Genomic DNA, 24,195 nt, shown 5'->3' on the forward strand with positions numbered 1-24,195 from the left:
AATAATAAAAAACAACACAGCACTATTATAGCTTTTTCCCCTTTAAACAACAACAACAACAACCCAGTCCTTAAAGGCCTGTTGGAATAACTGTCTGTCGGTGGAAGGACAACAAGAGGGAGCTGGTCTGGCTTCTGTAGGAAGGCAGTTCCAAAGTTGCCTGGGAGGAGCCACCATCGAGAAGGCCCTGTCCCATTCCCCCCCTGTCCCCAGCATGCCTGGGAGGGTGGTGGGACGGAGAGAAGAGCGTCCCCAAAGATCTTGGAACCCCGACAGGTTCATATGGGAGAATTGGGTTATAGCCTGGGCCTAAGCCTAGAGTTTGAATTCAGGAGAAGGGACCTCCCTCTCTAAAAAAAAAAATCAGCCTAATGCTCCAAGCACCCTGGGATGTGTAACAAACTGAGCTACACTCCTAAGTCTGTTAGGAAGGCCATGAAAGAGTTAATGGAAACTAGAAATCGAGAGAACTCCTGGGCACAATTTTGTAGGGTTTTCAGAAGACTAGTGGACCAGGTTCCTCATAAGAGATTCCTAAAGAAAATAAGTGTCTACAGAGGAATGGGCAGCATCCTGTTCTGCCTCCAAAATGGAAACGGAGAGCGTCAGGAAGGGGGTTCAGGCCGGGTGAACCCAGAGGGACCGTCCCAGAGCTGTGGTTTATTAATCTATTTAGGAATGGGTTGGGAAGCTGGAGAGGTGATGAAATCTCTTCAAGTGACAGAGAACTATTTCCTTTGAAAAAGAGTTATATGTTTTTTTTCTCCCAGAAAAAAAGAAAGAGGCTATGAAGGACCGTGAGAAATGCCAGAAGGATTTAATCAAAATAGGAGAGCAGGGAGAGAAAAAATCTACAGAGGGAAATGTAATGAAAATCAGCGAGAGCTGGGAATGAGAGGCTCTGATGGCCATGCCCGTTTGGTTCAGAGGAGCAGGCGGTGTCAGGTGGGGGGAGATCAAAGGACATTGGGGGCAAGCGGTGGAGGAGGAGGAGGAGGAGGAGGAGGAGGAGGAGGAGAAAGCCCCCTGAACCTGGAATTTGAGATTTGTCACCCAACTGAGCTTTGCCCAGCTCTTACACTGTGCTCCCTCTGATGCCAATGATGCACATCAACTGCAAATTTTATGCCAAACACATACAGTTACCTTATTTTTTGCTCCACAAGATGCACCTTTTTCCTCCTAAAAAGTAAGGGGAAATACCTGGGTGCCTTATGGAGCGAAGGCTTCGCTCCTGCGGCCTCCCCCCACCCCCTGCCGCATTCAGCGGGAGGTGGGGTGAGGCAGCGGCGATGTTGCTGGATCGTGCCAGTACCTCCGTTCGCCGAAAGAGGAAGAATTAGCGAAACAGGGCCTTGTCCTGGAATTTATTTCGACTGGAATTTGCTTCTATATTAATGAAACTGTTTGAAGACTTTAAAATTGATCTCCCGCCTGGCCAGAATTCTTGGATTCTTTAATTTTTGACTTTTGCAAAAAAGCTGCAAAACCTTTAGCTGATCCTCAAAAAACAAACAAACAAACAAACAAAACAACAACCCCAAAACAACAACAGGGCTTTTAGAGGAGGAAAACCAGGAAAATATTTTTTTCCCTTGTTTCCTCCTCTAAAAATGGGGTGTGCCCTATGGTCCGGTGCATCCTATGGAGCGAAAAATATGGTATATTGTTACATGCCATCTTTGAGCAGTGAGCGGGAGTTCCAGGTGTTTATTCGGAGTTGATGTGCTCTGGTCCTCTTTGCATGTTTCTCATTGGGGCATCTGGTCAGAAACAGTGGCTACAGGAGGCTGAGCTAGGTGGGCCATTGGCCTGATCCAGCAGCCTCCTGGCCCAATTTGCTGTTTCTCCAGTCCTGCTTAGTTCTGCCCTCATGGCATTCATTGGGCTTTTCCTGACATGCTTGATGGAGCTCAGTCTTGAAAAGAGTAGCCGTTGAACTGGAGGACATCAGCAGAGCTACAGACTAGATTCTTTTAATAAAGGTGTGTGCGTGTTTCAGGCCCTCAGCATTCTGCTTCCGGGAATGGATTGATTCTTTTCTTCCCTCTCGCTGCACTCAATAGTTCCTGGTTGGGTGCTGAGGTCAACAAGCTCCACTTTCTCTCAGACTTCACAGCCTTCAGTTCACAATTGTCGGAATCCTCCATTCTGGGCCTCATTTTGGGTCACAATTTTATTTTGGTTGGTGGGGGTTCAGCACCCATAACCCCAGGGCTCCGACACGACCTCCCAGTGGATGACCAAGGCCCTGCGAAGCCTCTGACTTCTGGTACAAAACTGGAAGTTGTATCAGAGGTCTCACAAGGCCTTGGACGTGACCTCCAAGGCTCCGCACAGCCTTGGAATCGATGTCCAAGGCCCTGCCAGTCCTCCAACGCAACTTCTGGCAGAAACCAGAAGTTGCATTGGAGGCCTCATGAGACCTCCAGTGTGACCTTAGGACCCACAAGGCCCCAGAAGTCTCACCACAGCACACCGACGTAACGTGATGTCACGACATCATGAAGTCATGTTATGTTGTTGTTGTTGTTGTTGTTGTTGTTGTTGTTGTTGTTTAGTCGTGTCCGACTCTTTGCAACCCCATGGACCAGAGCACGCCAGGCATTCCTGTTTTCCACTGCCTCCCGCAGTTTGGTCAGATTCATGTTGGTCCCCTTCTCCTTTTGCCCTCCATTTTTCCCAACCTCAGGGTCTTTTCCAGGGAATCGTCTCTTCTCATGAGGTGGCCAGAGTATTGGAGTCTCAGCTTCAGGATCTGTCCTTCCAGTGAGCACTCAGGGCTGATTTCCTTCAGAATGGAGAGGTTTGATCTTTTTGCCTCTTCTTTTAAAAGTCTCTTCTTTTGCCGGTGTAAGCAGGACCAGAGACTCTGTCGAAGTTCTCCCTTGGGGCGCAAAAGCATGCAAAGACTCTGCTGCTGTCCTTTCGGGGATAAAGGTAAATGTAAAGGGACCCCTGACCATTAGGTCCAGTCGTTTCCGGCTCTGGGGTTGTGGCGCTCATCTTGCTTTACTGGCCGAGGGAGCTGGTGTACAGCTTTCCGGGTCATGTGGCCAGCATGACAAAGCCGCTTCTGGAGAACCAGAGCAGTGCATGGAAATGCCGTTTACCTTCCCGCCAGAGCGGTACCTATTTATCTACTTGCACTTTGATGTGCTTTCGAACTGCTAGGTGGGCAGGATCTGAGACCGAGCAACAGGAGCTCATCCCGTCATGGGGATTCAAACCACCGACCTTCTGATCAGCAAGCCCTAGGCTCTGTGGTTTAACCGCTTGTCTGATGATGAGTCTGCCAATGGAGCCAATGGTGTCCCTGCAGCCCCTTGCTCTCTTTAAAACCCTGCCCCTTTAAAAACCACTTCCAAGCAACAAAGTCTTCTCTGGGGTTGTGAGACTGTTGCATGAAAAACGCTGGCGACAATGGATTTTTAAAGTGTTGTGTTTTGCAACTATGGATTATAATGAGGCTAAAGCAAAGAGACAGAATGGTATAATTTTGTCCAAAAGAAAAGAGAAAACACAATTTATTTGTATTTGTGGAAATAATCCTCTACATCTAAATAGAAAATTACAATTTTTTATCTTGCTTATTGTGACGGCTGTTATTATATTTGCTGTTGCTGTCATATGTTGATTATGCATTTGTGTACAGGCTTGAAATAGATTCTCTTTTTCTCCCCCCCCCTTTTTTTTTTTTTACAAAAAAATCAATTTCTGGTGAAGTGGATATTCTGTAAAACTGATCAGCGAGCCCAGCATCACATATCAAAGAGTGTGCCTTGAAGCAGTTCAAATTTTGGGAATTTGAAAGTTAGCTGCATTTTGGTTCTTGTATTGTTTCGGGAAGTGTGAATGACCCGACTGAATTCCTTCCCTGCTTCTTGGAATCTCCCCAAAGCTCTAAAAGGTTTAGGACTGACAAGCTGGAACGTGTCCAGAGGAGGGCAACCAAAATGGTCCAAGGCCTGGAAACGATGCCTTATGAGGAACGGCTTAGGGAGCTGGGTATGTTTAGCTTGGAGAAGAGAAGGTTAAGGGGTGATATGATAGCCATGTTCAAATATATCAAAGGATGTCATATAGAGGAGGGAGAAAGGTTGTTTTCTGCTGCTCCAGAGAAGCGGACACGGGGCAATGGATTCAAACTGCAAGAAAGAAGATTCCACCTAAACATTAGGAAGAACTTCCTGACAGTAAGAGCTGTTGGACAGTGGAATTTGCTGCCAAGGAGTGTGGTGGAGTCTCCTTCTTTGGAGGTCTTTAAGCAGAGGCTTGACAGCCATCTGTCAGGAATGCTTTGATGGTGTTTCCTGCTTGGCAGGGGGTTGGACTGGATGGCCCTGGTGGTCTCTTCCAACTCTATGATTCTATGATTCTATGATTCTATGACATGGGGAGGCAAAGTAAGGCAAGTGAAACAGATCCGGCCCAATCGCCTTCTAAATCCAGCTCCCGGACAGTCTGGGAATCAGCATGCTTTTACATGAGTAGAATGTGTCCTTTTATTTAAAATGCATCTCTGGGTTATTTGTGGGGCGTAGGAATTTGTTCACCCCCTCCCCCCCCAAAAAATATAGTCCAGCCCCACACAAGGTCTTGGGGACAGTGGACCTGCCCCCTGCTGAAAAAGTTTGCTGACCCCTGGTTGAGGAGTTTCTTGGTCTCAAAGAACTTCTCATCTTCTGAATCTCCCTTTTCAAGGAACCTGCTGCTCTCTGCTCCTAGCCATATCAAGGAAATTAAATTGGTTTCAGCCATTGACAAGGTAGGGGGTGGATTCCATAAGCTTAAGCAGTTGGGCCTGTCCCAACGGAGATGCGGCCAGCCAGGAATGAGAGAACTGCTTGCATTGCAGCCGGGGAGGGCGGGTTGATGGCCGTGTTTGGATTAATAACACATTTCACCCGATGGAAGCTGTGGTTCAGCGGTGCTCTGACCGAACGTGACTGGAGGGCAGAAGGCAGGTGTCAGTAGACTGGCAGCCAGGATGGATGAAGTCACTAGAAATTGTGGGGGGAGAAGGGGAGGAGGCAGAGCTGAGGAAGGGATGCAGCAGTCGTTTCCAGGAGAGGCAGACAGGAAAGAGGAGCGTGGAATCAGGGCTGACTCCACACATGCAGGATTACACGTGGCCATAAGGAATTAAGAAGAGCCATCTAGTCCAGCAACCTGTTCTCACAATTGTGGGAATGTTCAGGGTGGCAGGAGAGGATATACTGTTTATTAATATCCTTCCTAGCTTGTGCTAGCAAGTTCCTTTACTTAGCAGAGCTACATTCCCCTTTTACATGCAAAGCAGATAGCTGGTTGCAGGCTCGTGTAAGCCTCTCACTATTATACAATTCAATCTGTCTCAGATTGAATTGTGCGTTCCTGGTAAATTCCCTTGAATCCCTCTTAAAAGAATAAAGAGGCCACAATCTTATTCAAAGTCAATAAAAGAAGATTACTCACATCAGTTCACATTTGGATTCCTGAAGGCAGACTTTGTTACAAATATGTACATGTGGATCTGCCCCATATGGGGGAATAATCCCAGTGCTTCTGTTAGCAGAGCAGTCCTAGCTAAAAGTTGGTCAAATGATGAAGGAAGTGAAAAAGAGAGAGGTGTGCTGCGTGACTCGTCCTTTTGTTACCTGGACAGGTTAGGTCACGCCCACCTCTGGTCACATGCAAAAGGAAGGATTCTGCAGCCAGGAGGAACAGGAAATTTTGACTGGCTGGACCAAACATTCCCTCGCGTGTCTTCTCTAGCATTACAAAGAATGTTGTACTTGACTGCTCCCAGTGCATTACATCCCACCACAATGGCCAATCAGATGCCTGTTCTGGAAAACCACAAGCAGGATTTTAGCACCAGAGCCCTCTCCCTTCCTGTAGTTTCCAGCAACCGGTATTCAACAGCATTTCTTCCTCTGACCATGGAGGCAGAGCATAGCCATCATGGCTAGTAGCCGCAAGTAGCCCTCTGCTCCCAGAATTGGTCTAATCGTCTTCTGAAGCCATCCAAGCTGGTGGCCATCCCTGCCTCTTGGGGCAGGGAGTTCCGTAGTTCAACTATGCACTATGTGAATGGTTTTTTTTTAATCCACCCAGACTCTTCCAGCATTAAGCCTCATTGGATGCCCACGAGTTCTAGCGGCAGGAGAGAGGGGTAAAAACTTTGCTCTATTGGAAAGAAGACAAAGTCCCTCCTACCAGAGAGGAATAGCCAACCAAGCTGGTGGACTATGCCGAGATGTCAAAACTGACTGGAAAACTCAGAAACCAAGAGGACAAAACCTTTACAAAAGAATGGGAAAAAATTTATAAGCTACTTAGGAGACCACTGTAAGCAAATGGAAACAAGAGCAGGAATTTGATTTCACTTGTAGCGTAAATTGTATCGTAGATTGCTGGAAGAAATATCAACAACCTCAGATATGCTGATGACACAACCTTGATGGCAGAAAGCGAGGAGGAATTAAAGAACCTTTTAATGAGGGTGAAAGAGGAGAGCGCAAAATATGGTCTGAAGCTCAACATCAAAAAAATTAAGATCATGGCCACTGGTCCCATCACCTCCTGGCAAATAGAGGGGGAAGAAATGGAGGCAGTGAGAGATTTTACCGGTACTTTCTTGGGCTCCATGATCACTGCAGATGGTGACAGCAGTCACAAAATTAAAAGGCGCCTGCTTCTTGGGAGGAAAGCAATGACAAACCTAGACAGCATCTTAAAAGCAAAGACATCACCTTGCCGACAAAGGTCCATGTAGTTAAAGCTATGGTTTTCTCAGTAGTAATGTATGGAAGTGAGAGCTGGACCATAAAGAAGACTGATCGCCGAAGAATTGATGCTTTTGAATTCTGGTGCTGGAGGAGACTCTTGAGAGTCCCATGGACTGCAAGAAGATCAACAAAGATCCATTCTGAAGGAAATCAGCCCTGAGTGCTCACTGGAAGGACAGATCCTGAAGCTGAGGGACAAAGATTTTGGCCACCTCATGAGAAGAGAAGACTCCCTGGAAAAGACCCTGATGTTGGTAAAGATGGAGGGCACAAGGAGAAGGGGACGACAGAGGACGAGATGGTTGGACAGTGTTCTCGAAGCGACTAGCCTGAGTTTGGCCAAAATGCGGTAGGCAATGAAAGATAGGCGTGCCTGGCATGCTCTGGTCCATGGGGTCACGAAGAGTCGGACATGACTGAACGACTGAACAACAAGTAGCGTAAAAATCACTATGGATAATATGGTTTGGTACAAATATTGGAGTATGGATGAATATGCAGATGTTTAAAAAGAGACCCCATGGAGTGCATGGGAGAAAGTCCCAAGATTTGGAGAATCTCTTTATATAGATACGTCCTTTTTTTAAAAAAAAAACTTTTTGTTTATCTGTATTTTGTATTTGTAAAATCAATAAAAATGACTTCAAAAAAAAAAGAAAAAGAATCCCCCCCCTCTATCCACTTTCTACATGGCAGGCATCCTTTTATAAACTTCTATAAACATCCCTGACTCACCTTTTCTCTAAACTCTGCACCCTTCCCTCAGAGGGGAGTCGCTGCACCCCCTTGATCATTTTTTTCTGAACTTTTTACAATTCGACAATATCCTTTCCCAGGTGAGGCGGCCAGAGGCAACCATCATTACATTCAGCTTGTGTGTGGCTCAATAAACCTCCCTCCTGGGCCAGGTAGCTGTCAATAACCGCTGCACGTTTAAGTTGTAGAGAAGCAGACGGGTGTTTTTGGAGTTTGATTTCGAGGCTGGCAGTTCTTGCCTTCCTGAACCTCCTCTGCAGGAAACAGTGGACAGGAGGGTCAGGTTCCCAGGCTTAATCCCTGGCATCCTCAGAGAGGAGACTGGAACGGTCCCTCGCCTAAAACCTTGGAGAATGTACACTCAGCCAGGGGCGTAGCAAGGTAAATTGGTACCCAGGGGCAAACTTTTTTTGTCAAACCCCCCCCCCCAGGCATGGGAAGGTCAGGTGGTACCCAGTGCGGGAAATTTCTTGTCAACCCCCCCATTGATTCCCCCCCACAAAAATGGTTTTACGTTATTTCATATTTTCTAACAAAGGAATAATAACAAGTAATAATAATAAAAAACTTTTATTTATATCCCACCCTCCCCGGCTGAAGTCGGGCTCAGGGTGGCTAACATCAGATACATAACACTGGTATACCCTGTTTCTCCCAAAATAAGACATAGCCATAAAATAAGCCATAGCAGGATTTCTATGCATTTGCGAAATATAAGCCATACCCCAAAAATAAGCCATAGTGACGTGGTACCTCCCATTAAAACAGCCTGGAGAGGCGTGGCTATGCAGCGTACCGATGCGACGCGGTTAAAATAAGACATCCCCTGAAAATAAGCCATACTGTGTTTTGTTGAGCGAAAAAAAATATAAGACGGTGTCTTATTTTAGGAGAAACATGGTAGAATCAAACAATAATTAAATTACCTCCTAAAAACATCTCAAAATCAAATTAAAGTCTAATTAGATGGCTTTCCACAGGGTTAGGGTTGGGAACAGGAAGTGTTCTCTGAACTGAAATTTCAGCCTTCATGACATAGGAAAACAGCCAAGCTATTTTGGTGGAGGAGGGTCAAGATATTAACCGATATGCATGAAATTTCATATATAGCTATATAATCCCTAGTATAGTAAGATAAGACCTTCGGAGCAGGCATTTTAAAAAAAATTGTTCCTTGATAATTTGTGACCCCCTCCATTATGGAACCCGGGGCGGACCGCCCCCCACCCCCCTTGCTACGCCCCTGCACTCAGCAATGTGGCCAATATTGAAAGAGGTGGGCCGGTTGTCTAGCATGGAATAAAGGCACTGCAAATGTTTCTGTGACCTGGTACAGGGTGATCTGGAAGCTCACTTTTTTTTTTGTCCTCAAGGGTTTCAGGTAAAAAAATTCCCCAGCCCTGCTGGGGAGATGCCGCAGTAAAGCGTGTTGAATTTTTCAACATTCAAATTCCCAAAATTGTGGGGTGCTAAAAAGTTGTCACGTGGCTTGGGAATACAAAAAAAGTATTTAGCATTGTATGTCATTTTAAAAAGGTAACATTGAAATTCTTTGGTCTTCCAAAAACAGTTTAATATGCATCTCCATCGACCGTAGGCTTACTAAGCTACATGTTGTCAAAAAATAATAGCAGATTTGAATTCCTCATAGCAAAAAACACATTTTTAAGACCGCTTACTGAAGAAATGTGCAAAAATTATGTTTCGCCATTAGAGAAACACACAGAAGCGGTAGTTTATCAGTGACTGTTATCCACAATAGTAGGGATGGCATATTTCTAGAAGTAAAATCCAGGAAATTCAGGACATATGCCAATCCTACATAGTAGTTAAATCAGGGGTAGGCAACCTAAGGCCTGGGGGCCAGATCTGGCCCAATCACCTTCTCAATCCGGCCGGCGGACGGTCTGGGAATCAGTGTGTTTTTACCTGAGTAGAATGTGTCCTTTTATTTAAAATGCATCTCTGAGTTATTTGTGAGGCATAGGAATTCGTTCACCCCCCCCTCCACGGCTGAAAAAGGTTGCGGACCCCTGAGTTAAATGGACCTTTCAGATTCAGAGGCAGTATACCTTCCCTGAATTACAGTTGCTGGGCAGGAATGCCAACAGGAGTCATCAACATTATCATTTTATTTGCACACCGCTTTTCCATAGCTGAAACTACCACAGTGAACGCTCGGGTTGTGAACACGATCCATGCGGGAGGCACATTCGCAACCCGCAGCGTTTCCAACCTGCACCTCTGCATCTGCGCATATGCGTGATGCAATTATGCGCTTTGCCATTTCTGCGCATGCACAAAGCGCAATTTAGTGTTTCTGCACATGCGCAAGTGCTGAAACCCGGAAGTAACCCGTTCCATTACTTCTGGGTTCGGCACGGTGCGCAACCTGAATTCGCGCAAACTGAAGTGGCCATAACCCGGGGTATGACTGTACATGACAAGATTTAACATTCGGTTGGGAGTTGAATAAATTAATAAATAAAATTATTATTATTATTATTATTATTATTATTATTATTATTATTATTACATCATTACAAACATAACAAAAGTCATAAACAATAAATACAACACATCAAAAAGTACACAACCAAATGGAAACAATTTCCACGTAAACCCAGAGGTGTAGTATGGTCAGGTGTTACCCGGTGCAGAATTTTTTTTGTCCCCCCCCCCCACACACATTGACAGCTTGGGGTAGATTTGGGAGTCACAGGCAGGCGGGGTGCCAAATGTTACCCCCCTCAGAGATAACACCTGGGGCAGTCCGCACCCCCTTCCTACACCTCTGCGTAAATCATAAGATCTAAAACTAAAGATACAACAACAATATCCATTTCAGCAACAACCTTTCCCAACCCCCCGTAAACAATACTCCGGCTCAAGAATCCGTTCAACAGCCTCAGCTTTTGTAGCTGGAGTCAGTCCGCACTCCAGATGGGAAAAGGGCAGCAAGGCAGGGTGCAGGTCTTCCAGGGCTCACAGCCAAAATGGTCTCATTAAAAAAAAAACCCACACAGATAAGAATTAAAAATTAGAATTGTTTTTTAATTGTTAAAAACAATTTAAAATTGCTGCCTTCATGAGTTATTTGTGGTGCATCGGTTACTGGGTACTGGGTGCTGGGGCCCCCCCAGCAACTAATTCACTTGATTTCAGACGCGGCAAACCAGGGCCATTCGCTCCTGTTTACTTTCAGTGGAGTGAATGGGGTCTGTGCAAAAACACAGCGCAGGAAGGAGAACACCTCGCCTGTTGTGCCCAGGATGTGAAACTTGGCAGCGGAGGATGCCAGCAAATCTCCACCTCTTGCTCCTCTTCCCGTTTTGCCTTGGGATTCTCTGGGGAAATTGGGAAATTCTGGTGGAGCTGAAACAATCTGTTATTTTCTTTGAGCGGAGAGAAGAGGGCTGGGGGGAGAAGAGCCTGGGCTTTCATTGAGTTTGGCATAATTATCACATCAAAAGCTGTAACCTGGGAAGGGGGGGGGGGAGAGAGAATCATACCTCATGCCGTCTCTCTTCAAACTGCCTTTATGTGAGCACGCCGGTTGCGTTGCAATGAGAGAAGGCGGCAGCGGAGCTGTCAAAAGAGCCACCCTCTCTTTCTTGTTTTTTCAGCTGCGTGGAACTGCAGGGATACAGGAAACCAAACAACTCCAAAACTCCTCAGCACGCCATGGCATGTACCAGCCAGCCTCCGCATCCGCCGTGCCAGCCCCCCATTTTGCACGGGGAGCGCCTGGAAGAGAGAACAGCCTTCTCTGAAAGAGCCTGACAACCGCAGCCCATAATTAAAGAACTGCTGCTAGTTTTGCAATTATTTGAAAGAAGAGTCTGACTTAGTGGTGAATAAGCCTGGGCAGACTTTGATGTCATCTTCTCTGTGGGCCATGACTTGGGACAGTCTTTGGGGTGGGGACAGACATGACAAGAAGAGCCCTGCTGGGTCAGGTCAGGGGGGACCTTCCAGTCTAGCAGCTTACAGTTACAGGTAGGTAGCCGTGCTGGTCTGCCATAGTCAAAACAACATTAAAAAAATCCTTCCAGTAGCACCTTAGAGACCAACTAAGTTTGTTCTTGGTATGAGCTTCCGTGTGCATGCACACTTCCTCAGATACGAAAGCTCATACCAAGAGCAAAGTTAGTTGGCCTCTAAGGTGCTACTGGAAGGAATTTTTTTATTTTTTATTTTGTTTAGTCTAGCACAGTGCTTTTCAACCACTGTTCCGCGGCACACTAGTGTGCCGCGAGATGTTGCCTGGTGTGCCGTGGGAAAAATTGAAAAATTACTTTATATATAGTCAATATAGGCACAGAGTTAATTTTTTAAACATTTTCTAATGGTGGTGTGCCTCGTGATTTTTTTCATGAAACAAGTGTGCCTTTGCCCCAAAAAGGTTGAAAAACACTGGTCTAGCAGCCTGTTATCACGGGGTCCAAGCAGATATCATCATCATCATCATCATCATCATCATCATCATCTCTTCTTCTTCTTCTTCCTCCTCCTCCTCCTTCTTCCGCTGCTGCTGCTGCAATCACTCATAGCCAAGTAAGATTGTCTTCCAAAAACGCAGTTTTAACAATGAATCTGTAAGTGACTGTGGAGGCCAATTCTGGATCCTCAAGTCCTTCCACGGTGGGGACATTGGTCTCCAGGTGGGAGTTGATCACAGTGTGGATTTGCCAAGCATGCCTTCCTCTTAGCACGTTTCTCCCTTGCGTCCTGAATAATAATAATAATAATAATAATAATAATAATAATAATAATAATACTGTAGTAATAATAATACTCCCCAGAGTTGTTGAGGAAACCCAGTTAGATGGGCGGGGTATAAGCAATTCTACTACTACTACTACTACTATTAATATTAACCCACCCATCTGACTGGGTTGCCCCAGCCACTCTGGGTGGCTTCTAACATATATAAAAACATAATAAAACATAAAACATTAAAAAAAAACATTCCCCATAAAGGTCTGCCTTCAGATGTCTTCTAAAGGTTGTATAGTTATTTATCTCCTTGGCTCGGGGGTCACAAAGCTCCATGCCCTCCATCATTTCTCCAATGAAAATAGAGACGAAGAATTGGTGCTTTTGAATTCTGGTGCTGGAGGAGACTCTTGAGAGTCCCATGGACTGCAAGAAGATCAAACCTATCCGTTCTGAAAGAAATCAGCCCTGAGTGCTCACTGGAAGGACAGATCTTGAAGCTGAGGCTCCAGTATTTTGGCCACCTCATGAGAAGAGAAGACTCCCTGGAAAAGACCCTGATGTTGGGAAAGATGGAGGGCGCAAGGAGAAGGGGACGACAGAGGACGAGATGGTTGGACAGTGTTCTCGAAGCTACCAACATGAGTCTGACCAAACTGCGGGAGGCAGTGGAAGACCGGAGTGCCTGGCGTGCTCTGGTCCAGGGGGTCACCAAGAGTCGGACACGACTGAACGACTAAACAACTACTACAAGAACAACAACCATACCCTCCAACATTTCTCTGGTGAAAATAGGGACGTCCTATGGAACAGAAGGACATTCCTGGATCAAATCAGAAACTGGGACGCCTTCTGTAAATCCGGGACTGTCGCTGGAAAAAAGGGACCCTTGGAGGGTCTGCACTCTCCCTTCCTGCAGTTTCCAGCAACTGGTATTCAGAAACATTGCTTCCTTCAACCATGGAGGCAGAGCATAGCAGGGTTGCCAAATTTTGAAGAGCAAAAATGAGGACCCATCTGCCGACTTCTACGTTTGACTGATGCATCTCTCATTTTACATACCTGTGAAAAAGAGGATGTGTCCTGGAAAACGAGGACATATGGCAAGCCTCGGTCACCAGCCCTCTCCTCCTCCCTTTGCCGGCCTCCCAATGAAATCATGCATTGGGGTCCAGGAGGGGAGGAGGGAGGGCATCAATCCTGCTCCCCATAAATCTCTCCGGTTCAGTTTTCTTGTCTTCAGCTGACAGCAGCGCCTGTCCTTTTTCGCAATTTCATCTGATGACAAACTTCATGTACCTTCTAGTGGAAAATGTCGCCGCTGTGTCATTACATGACAAAACTGGCAAAGGCTTCAGATCAATGGGGAAGATATGCATAGGGCACGGCACACACACACTCACACACAAACACACACACACCCCTTCTTTGCAACTCCAAGGGTGACATCATTGGGCAGCCTTCTGAATCAGCTCAGGCAAGCTGCGCCTTTGAATGTGGCAGGATGATTAAAGGACCCGCAGCTGCACCGTAATGATCCTGTGCAGGCTTAAAAGGAAATTGTGAGTTTGTGCAAATTTTGTGTGAAAGGCTTCTAATTTGGGCAGGGGGAAAGGGGTGCACCTCTGCCAGCCGTATCAGCACAAGATAGATCTGGAGAGGGACTCTGCACATTCCCAGGTGCAAATTGCCATGCTGCCATGCACTGCCTGGAAATTGACAGGGCACGGCGTGGCAGCAGGTGCAGAATTGTGTGGGTGAAAATATCACGGTGCTCTCTGTAGTTAGGCATAAATTAAAGACCTGCTTTCTCATTATGTGCTCTGCGAGAGAGATGCACACCCACCCGTTGGTGGGAAGGAGCATGGAAATGGGGAGAAGGAGATGGGACGTCGCAGAGAAGGCAGGTGAGTTTCTATTCTGGCTTACAGAACCATAGAATTGGAAGGGACCCCAAGGGTCATCTAGTCCAGCCCCCTGCAATGCAGGAATCTCAGCATCCATGACAGATGGCCACCCAACCTCTCCTTAAAAAACCTCCAGGAAGGAGAGTCCACGGCTTTCCAAGGAAGTCCGTTCCACTGTCAAATGGCTCTTACTTTCAGAAAGTGTGCTGAGGAGGTGAACAAGATGATCAAGGGTCTGGAAACTGAGCCTTATGAGGAATGGTTGAGGGAGCTGGGTCTGTTTATCCTAGAGAAGAGAAGACTTCTCTAGGTTGCACTTCCTCTGACAGATCAGCTTCGTAGCTTGGGGGTCCTCCTGGATCCTTTGCTGTCACTCAAAGCTTGGGTGGCCTCAGTGGCTCAGAGTGCCTTCCATATGCTTCGGCCGGTGGCCCAGCTATGCCCCAACCTGGACAGGGATAGCCTAACTATTGTTCTCTATGCTCTGGTAACCTCAAGGTTAGATTACTGCAATGTGTTATACGTAGGGCTGCCTTTGAAGATGGTTCGGAAACTTCAGCTGGTGCAGAATTCAGCAGCCAGGTTGCTCACCGAAGCAAGCTGGGTTGAGCATATGACACTGATTCTTGTCCAACTGCACTGGCTACCGATTAGTTTCCAGGACCAATTCAAAGTCCTGGTTTTGACCTAAAAAGCCTTAAACGGCTCCAGACTGTAATACCTCAAGGACCGACTCTTTCCGGGGGAGAGAGCTGTGTGAAGAAATTCGGCCTGTAATAGAAGGAGAAGATGGCGCCGAACGGAATGTGTCATTTGGAATGAGAGTGACTTTATCCATACAGAGACATTATTTATTATAATCGCGTCTGCTTGCTGGCATATGTCAGAGGCTGTGAAAGTATTGGACTGTGAATGCAACTGAAAGAGATGTGAAGATCACTCCGAAGTCCGAGACATGGGAAGTCCAAAAATTATAAAAATTTGGCATAATTGGAATTGTTGTAATTGGGAATTGTATAATTAATTTGGATTTTTATTTGATTGGTAATTGGAGATATATATTGGAAAATCAATAAACATGATTTTATTTAAAAAAAGGACCGCCTCTTTCCATATGAACCTACCCAGACCCTGAGATCATCTTCCGAGGCCCTTCTTCGTGTGCCTCCTCCTTGAGAGATCCGGAGGGTGGCCACAGAAGAACGGGGCCTTCTCTGCAGTGGCTCCCTGTCTGTGAAATGCTCTCCCCAAGGAACGAAGTTTCCTTTTAACCAGGCCTTTGGTTAATCTGATTGACATCCTATGCCCTTTAAAAATGTGTGGGCGGTTATTGGGTTGTTGTTTTGACTATGGATTTTGTGGTTTTATATTTTGAATTTATTCTGTAAACCGCCCTGAGACTTGTGGGTATAGGGCGGTATATAAATTCTAATGATGATGATGATGATGATGTCTGAGAGAAGATATGATAGCCACCTTCCAATATCTCAAGGGCTGCCACATGGAAGAGGGAGCAAGCTTGTTTTCTCCTTCTCTGAAGGGTAGGACTCGAACCAATGGCTTCAAGAAAGGAGATTCCAACTAAACATCAGGAAGAGCTGTTTGACAGTGGAAAGGACTTTCTTGAAAGATGCCGAACTCCCCTTCCTTGGAGGTGCTTGGCAGTGGGACAGGCTCCCTCAGAAGGTGCTGGACTCTCTTTTATTGGAGGTTTTTAATGGAGTTTGGATGGCCATCTGTCAGGGATTCTTAATCTGTAACTCCTGCATTGCAGGGGGTTGGTCTAGATGACCCTTGGGTCCCTTCCAACTCTACTGCTCTATGATTCCATGATTCCAACAACCAGGCCATGGAGCTGTTGCAAATGTGGCCTGTCGCTCCCTCTACCCACCCACGTTCTCAGCCCGAGGCCGAGTTTTTCCAAATCTGCTATTTTCTCCTCCGCAAGGGAGAGAGAGATGGTAGGCGGCATTCTGAGTTTGTCTGCTGGATGTGTTTTAGTTTTATAATAACCCGTTGGTGTTTGCACACCTGCAGCTGGGCGGTATCTTAGCAAGGAGTCAGAAGGTGTTGATGGTTTCACAGAGTACTCTTGTCAAGGTGGATGGGTTTGCCTGCTCAGTGCTGTGTGAGTTGCAAGGCAATCTCGCACAGTGTTGTATTTGTGCTGAGGGATGATAATGGATTCCTGGCTTATGATAACATTTATTGATTGATTATTTGTTGCATTTCTATCTCACCTTTTCCTCCAGGGGGCTCAATGTGGCCTTCATGGTTCTCCTACACCCCTCACTGAACTCCCCAAATAACCCTGCGAGGTAGGTTGCGCTGAGAGGCAGTGACTGGCCCAAGGTCCCACAGCAAGCTTCATGAACAAGTGTGGGATTTGAACCCTGGTCACTCCCAGGTCCCGGTCCAGCACTCTAAAGACTATACCATCACCACATGCACAACTCTTTCCCATTTTAAAATTGCAAGTGTTGCCTGCTGAGTTGTGGACGTTTCCCTTGAGGAAGGATGTAGACAAATCAGAAGAGGTTCAGACAGTGGCATAGCATGGGTTGCTGCTGCCCGGGGCAGGGAAAATGTTGCACCCTCCTGGTAGACTGGGCAGCTGGGGTGGAGGCATGCACTGGGTGGGGGAGCATGCATTGAGCCTGTGCAGAGGGTGAACGGAGCCCGCCTCCAACAGACTCCTCAGCCGCTGCCTCTGTCCACCTGCTCACTACAGCAACTCTCCCACTGCTGCTCCATGTTGGAGCCACAGCCCAGAAGAACATGGCCGCCCTTCTTCCACCTGTCTCCCTCTCTCCTCATCCAGGATGGCCCAACCTGGGCATAGCCTGGCTTGCCTCCCTGCAGCTCGATGAGGGAGGCTGTCATGGGGGGCAGCTGGTTGTGCCCCCTCAGAAATGTGCACCTGGGGTCAGCCCCCTCAACTAAGCCTCAGACTTCAGAGGAGGGAAGCACAGCTGATGAGGAAAGGTTGGAATGACGGTTATGTTGACCCTGGAGAAGATGCTGGGAGACAACAAAGGCACACTTCGCCTAGGAGAAGGTCAGTCCTCTGCTGCCCCAGACGACAGGACTAGATCTCATGGATTTCAGTAAGAGGACAGTAGGTTTCAGCTGAACTTTAGAAGAAACCTCGTCATTGGGGTAGGGGGCTCTCCTGGGCTGGAGCACATCAAACAAAGGCTGGACAAAAGTCTGAGCTAAACGTCATGGAGCATGCACAGAGAGCAAGAGCTCCTCACCTCCTCTGCCCCCTCGCCCCACCCATAATGCCAGCTACCGCAAAATGCATGACATTATGGCATCGCATGGCACGTTTGCTCCAGTCCTGGCAGAGACCCCAGCAGCGTTTTGCAAGCGAAGGAGGAGCTCAAGGGAGTCTAAACGTGATGAATATTGATTACTTTTCCAGGCACATTTTTTACATCTGCTTATTTAATGGGCAAATAATCAAGTTATAAGTGATTACTTCCAATATCATTGAAACGGGCTTATCAGGATCATGCATACATTTGAATTAAAAAGAAAGAGATCTAAGAACTCATAAGCCATCAAAGGAAATGTGACGGAACACTTAGAGAGCATCAATCAGCCGTGATTACAGCAAAACCCTCTTTCGCCTCATCAGCAGACGCCCCGCCCACGTCAGAGGTGAGAGCAGAGCTGAGATGTTGCTTCCGGAGAGTCCTGGAGAGTAGGACTCGAACCAATGACTTCAGTTTACAAGAAAGGGAGATTCCAACTAAACATCAGGAAGAACTTTCTGATAGTAGCAGATGTTGAACAGACTCCCTGGAGAGGTTGTGGACTCTCCTTTATTAGAGGTTTTTAAGCAGAGGTTGGGTGACCTTCTGTTATGCATGCTTTAGCTGAGATTCCTGCATTGCTGGGGGTTGGACTGGATGACCCTTAGGGTCCCTTCTAACTCTACAATTCCATGATTCTATAATTCAGCAGTATTTAGGGCTCTTTCACACTTCCGCTTGTCCTGTGCCTAGAATTTATGGGTCCAATGTGGTGTAGTGGTTAAGAGCGGTGGACTTGTAATCTGGTGAACCGGGTTCGCGTCTCCGCTCCTCCACATGCAGCTGCTGGGTGACCTTGAGCTAGTCACACTTCTTTGAAGTCTCTCAGCCCCACTCACCTCACAGAGTGTTTGTTGTGGGGGAGGAAGGGAAAGGAGAATGTGAGCCTCCTTCGGGTTCCACCTAAACATTAGGAAGAACTTCCTGACAGTGAGAGCTGTTCGGCAGTGGAATTTGCTGCCAAGGAGTGTGGTGGAGTCTCCTTCTTTGGAGGTCTTGAAGCAGAGCCTTGACAGCCCATCTGTCAGGAATGCTTTGATGGTGTTTCCTGCTTGGCAGGGGGTTGGACTGGATGGCCCTTGTGGTCTATTCCAACTCTAGGATTCTATGATAAAGCAGGATATCAAATCCAAACTCCTCCTCCTCCTCCTCCTCCTCCTCCTCCTCCTCCTCCTCCTCCTCCTCCTCCTCCTCCTCTTCTTCTTGCCCTGTTTCTTTCCCAGTGAAAAGCTGCTCTTTATCTACAAATCAGAACAAATGGAAATCCACAAAAAACTGGGTTGCTGTTTGCTCCAGTGCTCAACAGCGGTTTGAATAAGCCCAGAGTCTCAGACTGAGCCTTACGCAAGATCTATCACTCTGACTCTCTTGAACACTCTAATGAAAGATCCACAGGGGCAAAGAGTTGTGGAGCAGGCATGGATCCTCCTCTTGAGCAGCTACACTGGCAGCCCCACCCCAATCTTCCTGGGGCCCTAAAGAAGCCAGATTATCCTCCACCAGGGCCAGGGCCTTTTCAGTGATGGCTCCGACCTGGTGGAATGCTCTGCCCCATGGGACTATGGCCCTGCAGGACTTGATCTCCTTCCGCAGGGCCTGTAAGACAGAGCTATTCCACCTGGCCTTCAATTTAGCCTGATCATTCCTTTTCCCCTTCCCTTTTTTCTATGAAGAAACCCTTCTGACACCCCACATTTAAATTCTTCCCTGGTCTCCTTGCTGGCCCTAGCGGGACTCACTTGGCCAGTTAGCCCTGGTGATGCTACATTTATGTTGTACTTTATACTGTTTTTAAAGTCGTTTTTAATCAATGTTTAATATTTGTTGTTAGCCGCCCTGAGCCCGGTTTTTTTTAATCGGGAAGGGAGGGTTATAATTTTTTAAAAAAAATTATTTATTTATTTATTAATTCTAAGTTTCAGGGTGGGTAATGATTCTGGGGGAAGGAATCTGTCCCCCTTTAAACTCCCTAAAATATCAGAAGCCTGATCCACAATAGCATCTCTGTTGAGATACATCCAGTGCCCACCAGAAACAACCGAAGAAAACTTTGCTTTGACAGGTTTTTCCAGCTGGATGAAGTGGTCTCTGCCTTACAGTAGGTGATCGTTTTGTATCTCCTGTTCTTTTTCAAATGTTGCTTTTAAAACTATTTTTAGTTGTTTTCATGGTGTGCTTGTAAATTGCCTTGGGACTCGTGCGAAAGGTGATTCATAAATTAATAAAACGAAACCAAATAAGTGGAGAGGGCTAAATGAATCTGTGAGGACCAGGCTAGCTAGGGGTGAACTGGAAGAGGACACAAATTATGGAAGAATTAGTCTGGGTGTGGTTTGGATGGGCTATCTATCAGCTGGCTTGTTCTGGATAGATTTCAATCCTGAATTTGTTTCTATACGTATGTATTAGCATGTGCAAAACTTTGGCTGAGATGGGTCTGTGCCCCAAATCCTTAAAAGTCTCTCGAGATGCCCCCGCTCTTGACACTGGAATGGAAATTATTTCTGTAGGCTGGTTTGAGGGAATGGCGCTCTTCATGATCAGAAACGGTCCTTTTAATATTATGTGCATTCCATAGATGAGCCCTGACATTCAAATCAGATTCCAGGACCAGTGAAGCGTGTGTGTGTGTGTGTGTGTGTGTGTGTGTGTGTGAGAGAGAGAGAGAGAGAGAAGGAGGGGAGGAGGGAGGGAGAGGGAGAGGAAGGGGTGGGGGAAAGAGAGAAGAAGAGCAAATGAATATAGACCATTCTTAAGTGAGGCATTAGGATTCAGCAGCCATTGTCTGAACCAGACACTTCTTCATTTACTTTCCACTACTGTTAGGTGCATTTGAATAATGCTTTGTGCAAGCGAATGATGCTTTCCCTTGACAAATGGAGCCCGGGAGAGAAAGAGCTGCTTCACTACGACAAACCCACCTTGTCTGTCACCTTCAGGTAAAGAAAAGGAAAGGTAAAAGGTAAAGGACCCCTGGATGGTCCACTCCAGTCAAAGGCGACTATGGGGTTGCAGCGCTCATTTCTCTTTCAGGCCGAGGGAGCCGGTGTTTGTTCACAAACAGCTTTCCGGGTCGCGTGGCCAGCATGACTAAGCCACTTCTGGCGCAACGGGACCTTGCTGAGTGCCAGAGCACATGGAAACATTGTTTACCTTCCCGCCAGAGCGGTACCTATTTATCTACTTGCACAGGCGTGCTTTCGAACTGCTAGGTTGGCAGCAGCTGGGACCGAGCAACGGGAGCTCATCTTGTCGCGGGGATTCGAACCGCCGACCTTCTGATCAGCAAGCCCAAGAAGCACAGTGGTTTAGACCACAGCACCACCCGCATCCCTCACCTTCAGGTAAAGCTGCTGGCACCCTCTGACCTGCATTCCTGCATTGCAGGGGGTTGGACCAGATGCCCCTTGGGGTCCCTTCCAACTCCACAATTCTATGATTCAATGATCTGGCCAGCCCTCTGTGACTTTACAGCTGCACTGGAAGCAGGGGGGGGCAGCAAGTGAGCAATTGGGACAGATGGTAAATCTGACCTCCGCGTAGCAGTTGGTGGGGGGTGGGTGGGCTGCCCCCACTCTCTTGATGCCTGGCCAGTTGCACTGCTGCTACTTACTGGGAGGGAGAGGAGAGGTCAGTGTTTGGACTGTGCTGGCCTCCCCCCACTTCCGGAAAGCAGGAGCAATGGGAATGACCACAGATCAGGTGAGCAGGACTGCCTCACCATGCTGTTCACTACCACTTCTGCATTTGGATCCAGCGGGTGGCGCTGTGGGTTAAACCACTGTGCCGCTTGGGCTCGCCAATCGAAAGGTCAGTGGTTTGAATCCCGGCGACGGGGTGAGCTCCCGTTGTTTGGTCCCAGCTCCTGCCAACCTAGCAGTTCGAAAGCACACAGCACAAGTAGATAAATAGGTACCACTCGGGTGGGAAGGTAAACGGCGTTTCTGTGCGCTGCTCTGGTTTAGCCAGAAGCGGCTTAGTCATGCTGGTCACATGACCCAGAAATACTGTCAGCGGACAAACGCCGGCTCCCTTGGCCAGTAAAGCGAGATGAGCGCCGCTACCCCAGAGTTGTTTGTGACTGGACTAAATTGTCTGGGGTCCCTTTACTTTTACCTTACATACGAATTTAAGGAGAGTCTGCTGGATCAGGCCAATGGCCCATCTAGTCCAGCATCCTGTTCTCACAGGGGCCAACCAGATGCCTTCATCGGAAGCCAGCCAGCAGGATTGGAACACCATAATTCCCTCTCCTCCTGCGATTTCCAACAACTGATATTCACAAGCATTGCTTCACCTAGTTGTGGAGGCAGAGCACAGCCACCCTGACTAGTAATCATTGATAGCCTCCTCCTCCTCCTCCTCCTCCTCTTCCTCTTTTAAAGCCATCTAGGTTGGTGGCCATCACTACTTCCTGTGGCAGTGAGTTCCATAGTTTAACAATGTGCTGCGTGAGGAAGGTGCTTCCTTTTTCCGTCCTGAATCTTCCAGTATTCAGCATCATCGGATGCCCTTGAGTTGTAGCTCACAAGGTTTTGTCCAGTTCTCTTTTAAAGCCAGACAGTTTGGTGGTGTTTGCTCATGAACTCCACTGGTTAACTACAGGTGAAACTCGAAAAATTAGAATATTGTGGAAAGGTTTATTTCTTTCAGTAATTCAACTTAAAAGGTGAAACTAATATATGAGATAGGCTCATGACATGCAAAGCGAGATATGTCAAGCCTTAATTTGTTATAATTGTATGGCATACAGCTGATGAGAACCCCAAATTAACAATTTCAACTCTGGGGTTTCCATCAGCTGTGCACCATAATATCACAATTATAACAAACAAAGGCTTGACACATCTCACTTTGCATGTCATGAGTCCATCTCATATACTAAACTCCAGTAGCTAATGAAAACAATTGCTTACATAAATGGACTTTTCCACAATATTCTAATTTTTCGAGTTACACCTGTATGTGCTGCTTGATAAGCCTCCTTTTCTGTCCTGAATCTTCCCGCATTCAGCATCATTGCCTGGCCCCACCTGGCTTCAAGCGTTATGAGAAAGGGAGAAAAAAATTCTCTCTGTCCGCACCAGGCATAATTCAATACCATTTTATCACTTTCCCCCTCTTGATTCCCTTTTAAGCTAAAATAAAAATCCCGAAATGCTGCAACCTTTCCCTCATGGGGTGTTTCTCAATCCCCTTTATCATTTGGCTTGCCCTTTTCTGAACCTCCTGCAGCTCTATAACTATCCTTTTCGAGCTGAGGTGACCTGGAATGTGCAGAATATTCCAAATGCGCTTGCACAATGGATTGGAGTAACGGCATTACGGCAGCAGCCATCTTCAGTTCCTTTCCTAATGATCCCTCGCATGGAATTTACCCGTTTCACAGCCACAGCGCACTGGGCTGGCTTCTTCACTGGGCTGCCCACGATGACCCCAAGGTCTCGGCCCTATTCAGTCACTGCCAGCGTGAAACAGGAACATTTTGCTCCTCAATTTACATTCATCTTGGACAAGGTCCTTTCCAAGCGCTTCACAACCTGGTTTTGTTTTAATGACCCTAAACCGTTAAGCATCATCTGTAATTCACCTGCAACACACACGGCTGAATCTTGAATCCTTCATCACCTGACACCTCCCTTTGACCTGGGATGAAATACACAAACTAAAATATTGAAATAAAATCAGACAAACCCCCCCCCAAAAGGAGAAAAGCCCTCTGGTCTGCACCAGAGGCCTTGCTTGCTCTCTGCACTCAAGCCACTAGAAGAACAAGGGACGGGCCTTGTTGGTGGTGGCACCAAAGCTGAGAAATGATTTCCTTGGGGGAGATCTGCCAGGCTCCTGCTCCTTCTGCTTTTAGATGGGCTTTGACAACTCAAGTATCCAGACAGGCTCTACACATTTGAAGGGGTCATTGCTAAGTAGATGTCAGGGACTGGCGAGTGTGTGTTGGGGGCGGGCTGGAGTCTGACTCAGGAGAGGGAGGCAGTGATTTGTGGGGATCTGGACCAGCCAGGAGGTGAGAATCAGAGGCAGGGGAAGCTTCAGAGCTGGAGGAAAAAGGAGGAGGAGGTAGGCCAGGCAAGTGAAGGGCCAGAAAAAACAGGACGTCCTGTTTCTTGCGTGATTGTGCACAATTCCATGCCAAGATCCCAGGCTGGAAAAAGCGTTCCCCTCTTTTGGGGGCCGTGATGTCACACCCCACAACACACGTCTTGGGGTTCCGTGTATTTTAATCTTTGTTGGAAGCTGCCCAGAGTGGCTGGGGAAACCCAGCCAGATGGGCGGGGTACAAATAAATTATTATTATTATTATTATTATTATTATTATTATTATTATTATTATTAGCACCCCTTTGGGGCTCTGTGATCTGATGCAGGTCACATGACGAGCGCAGGACCACGGGCGGGAAGACACACAGTTTGGGGACTCAATATGTTGGAGGGTATGCCACTGTCTCCCCAGACCAGGAAGTTTGCAGCCGTAGCCTCTGGCAATGTGCGCATAGCCTTTTGGGGGAAAGAAATTGGTGAAGTAGTCCCCCATTGCTGCAACTGCTCCATAGAGCACAGACCTTGGTATAGCTGCCTAGATGCTAGACTGGGGTAAAATGCTGGTTCCCTCGGCCTGAAAGCGAGATGAACGCTGCAACCCCATAGTCGCCTTCAACTGGACTTAACTGTCCAGGGGTCCTTTACTTTACCTTTACCTAGACT

This window comes from Lacerta agilis, chromosome 11 (assembly GCF_009819535.1).
Source record: "Lacerta agilis isolate rLacAgi1 chromosome 11, rLacAgi1.pri, whole genome shotgun sequence".
Lineage (NCBI taxonomy): Eukaryota > Metazoa > Chordata > Lepidosauria > Squamata > Lacertidae > Lacerta > Lacerta agilis.